The sequence below is a fragment of the Magnolia sinica genome, chromosome 7 (assembly GCF_029962835.1).
Source record: "Magnolia sinica isolate HGM2019 chromosome 7, MsV1, whole genome shotgun sequence".
NCBI lineage: Eukaryota > Viridiplantae > Streptophyta > Magnoliopsida > Magnoliales > Magnoliaceae > Magnolia > Magnolia sinica.
In genome coordinates this window covers 30,255,140-30,259,384 of record NC_080579.1, presented here as the reverse complement: position 1 = coordinate 30,259,384, position 4,245 = coordinate 30,255,140, and positions in this window count along the sequence as shown.

The window sequence follows — 4,245 nt, the reverse complement described above, 5'->3', positions numbered from 1 at the left end:
TCACAGTGGGCCATATACAATCTCAATGGGCCTCAAATACATCACAATGAGTCTCATATCTGGGCCTCAACTATATCACAATGGGCCGCACATATAGGCCACACAAATATCATATTATGCCACATATATGGGCCATACAAACATCATATTGGGCCGCACATATGGGCCACACAAACTTCATATTGGGCCTCACTAATGGGCCATATATATATATATATATATATCACAATGGGTCGTATCACGGTGGGCCAAATACATCTCAATGGGCCGTATCACGATGGGCCAAATACATCACAATGGGCCACAAATACATCACAATAGCTGCATCCTATGGACCTCAAATACATCGCATTAGGCCTCATATATGGGCCTCAAATACATCTTAATGGCCTTAAGCATGGACCGCAATACATGGCCTCATATATGTTAAGTGGGCCGCATCACATGGGTCGCACCAATGGGCCCACCGACCTAGCCAGTCCATTTATACCATACATCTATTTAAAGATCATGTTAGAGCATTTCCTAAAAGTGAATCATATCAAAAGATCATTTAGACCATACTACAAATAATAGTGGAGATAATGATTTCCACCTTTAAAATCACTAGGGCCCACCATAACGTTTATTTTTCATCCAGTCTGTTCATAAGGTCACAAACACCTGAATTAAGAGGAAAAACAAATTTCATATAGGTCCAAAGCTTTTGTGACCCAAAAGGGTTTCAATGGTAGACGTTTAACTCTCCACTGTTTCCTGCAGTGTGGTCCACCTGATAGATCTGCCCCATTTTTAGTTTCATGCCATAAGACGAGCTCACCGATTGGATGGACGGTTTGGATGTAACACATACACCATGGGAGGGCCCACCGTCCCATTTGGATGGTGGCTGGGATACACACGCAGCCAGATCCACACCCACCGTCCCATGGATTGGACGGTGTGGATGTAATACATCATTATAAGGTGGGCCCCACACGCTACCATGGTGGGGTCCACGTCCATGTAACGCCCTAAAAATCGGGTGTCGAGTAAAAGTCTAACTCCTGAGTTCCAACACATCACTTATGCAACATATTTAATGATGATTAAATATTGTCTGTATTAGTGCATAAAACATGAATAAGATTAAGCCAAAGCAGCAAAACATAATCCAGGGACAGTTGTAATACGCAAGCAGAAGACTTACTCAAATACGTATAGCATTATAACACAACATAAGTCCCCAAAGTATGTATGCATTGCCAGGTCAATAATTATATGTATTGTTTCCAAATACAAATGTCAAAAATGTGATAATCCACTACAAGTATAACCCTGAAGCCCCGTCGATCCAGATGGCCTAAGCGAAACCACCGGAGAATTGCATATATGAGAACTCATCCTGATCGTCATAGTAATCGGGCTCTGCCTCCTAAGTCGCATCATCATCTGTAACTAAGACAGAGTCTGGTGGGTGTTCAGAACACCGTCCCAGAACGTGGGAGTGAGTGATCAACTCAGTGGAACAATATAGCAAAGGTTAACATGTTATCAATTTAATCAAGCAGTAATGATAAAGCAGACATATCAGACATTCCCAGATACTCTTATTAATGCAAAGATGAAATGTAAGCATGATGCATGCCCTCGCCTACACTCCCTCGTGCGACACCATCTTACGATCACTGCATGCTTTCTTCCCTCTGTGCTCTTCAACCCAGGGCACATGCAGTGCAATGAAATGAATGTGATTACCAAGTTATTATTAGTCCCTTTCATACAGCAGGATTGAAAAGCTAAGATACCTCCCTTATATCAATTCCCAAACAATGATCCATTCTAGGGTCGTCAATCCTAGTAAATCTCATACGATGTTACGATTCTAGGTCACTGCAAAAGGGCTCATCACCTTATCAGTGCAGGCCTAATGTACTCTTGTTGCTACGTAAGGGCTCATCGCCTCTACGCAGTCTTAGTGTACGCTCGAGGTCACTACAAAGGGCTCCTCACCTTATCAGTGTAGGCCAACAGCTCGAATACAGTGTCCCATACCACCATATTCGGCTCACGAGTCTGGGTTACTCACTAGTCACTACGGGGAGGCTCGTCACCCCAGCGTAGGCTGACAGCTTGACCATGGTGTCCTATACCACCATGCCCGGCTCATGAGTCTTAACAGATCGAGGTACCAAGGTTTAAAAGGGTTTTCACTGGTGAGTTTGGTACCTTAGATTCAAGCAGTAGCATTCATACATGGTGAACATACATCGGGTCAATCAGGTTACTTGACGAGCTTGATTAGTACGAGCGCACATTGAGTTAATTGACATAAAGTGCGTAAGCACTCCGTGTGGCCTAACCACTGCCAACATTCCAAGTACGACTCGGATTCATCGATCACGTCCTATGTAGCGAGACAACCTCAGACACTAAATCAGAACCCGTTACCAATTGCCTGGACTATTTCATAGTCCCAAACACATTCAAATATAACAGATAATCATACAAGCTAATTAGAACAGTAGTGGATCAACAATTTCAATCATATAAGTATGTGAGCATTTGATGGATTTCAACTTAAACATGAATTCACACATAAGCAGTGTCTAAGTAAAACGGACAAAGAATATAAGTTACATGGAGGAAATCATACACATCATTAAGGTAGTTGAGAATTTCTTCTCAACACCCATATAAAGGACAATTTATTACACACTTGTTCATTCAGACATTTTTACAAACACTAAGACTACATATTCCAACATACATGACGTATGTTGGTGATAGCACGTATTAGGGCAAATCCTTTCGCCAAAGAGTTGTTACACATACAACTAGCACAAACACACGACAATTAATCATGGCAAGCACACATTCAAATTTCATATGCATATGATACTTTCTACATATACATGGAATACACTAAACTCCATATAGTTCATATATATCAGAAACGCAATACAAACATCGCATTTGGCATGTGAAATTGCACCCACATCAATAATAAACCATTAACCGACATTGAAAGCCTTGAAAACCATAACCTATACGTTTATAGTCCGCACCTTTCGCCGGTAGACTTGTAACGAACTCAGTTTTAAAGCTAAGTCTTTGTTTACGGTAGATTGGCAACCTATAGCATAAATTAGGTTAGCTATTTCATAACTCACACTATCTGAAACCCTAAAACAGATTAGGGTTAGATTTTTTTACCTAAGAACGGGATTAGAATCACCCGTATAGCGACACAGGAGTGGTGGCTAAGCACGTGGAGCATCAGGGAAAGATCCCAACCTCTAACTCTCACTCTCTCTCACTCTCTTCCTCACTTTCTTCTTCTCTTTTCTCTCTTCTTACCCTTAGGGTTTGCAAATTCGTATGGCATATGAGAGAGGGTGTTTAAGGTCCTTATATAGGCCCAAGTTTGATGGGAATGGCCCCAGGGCCAAGGTATACTTAGGTTATATCCAAATATGGGCCGTTCCGGTCCAACGGAGCACTTCTGGTGGCCCCTTTTCCACGTGCGGTCGGACTTAAGCTCCCTGACTATGGATCTAGGTCAAGCTGAGTTTTCGTCCCGATCGGATTTACAGATCAGCCTGGCGGACCAGTTTCAGTTCAATGGTCATGGTCACTCGATTAGGGCCATAAGTACATCGACATGTGTGGGACATTTCTCCTGATCCAAGGGTGTATTTGGGTCAGATTCTGACGGTCTGAATCCTTATATTTGGCCTGGAAGCAACACGACTTAGATTACTTAAATTCAAATTTTTATTTTTAAATATTTTCACGTTTCTCACACTCTTTGCTCCGGGCTCAAGTTGTGTAGCTCTAGACACAATTAAGACTTGATTTCCGAGGGGATTGTCAAGTCCAGTAATGTCGTCTTAACTGTATAGTTTCAGGGTAATCGGACTTTCAACATGCGGTCCAGGTCTGATATGGAGTTTCAGTGTGCTCCTGAGAGCAACCGGGTTTAAGGATGGATTCTAGATTTTAGGGTAATGTAGCGTCAATGATTCTGCACATTTTGGGTCTTACAGATCTTATTTAAAGTGATTAGTGCTAATTTCATAAGCACTCTAGTTTAACACTTGCTAATATTAACCTAATTTCTAAAGGATTTGGTCCAGGGTGATTTCTGCCTGAGGTGGTACTAGGGTCCTTGTACGGATTTTTTTGAGACGTTACAATCTACCCCCCTTAAAGAAAAATTTTATCCTCGAAATTAGTACCTTTTCGTACTCCTCGAGAATCTGA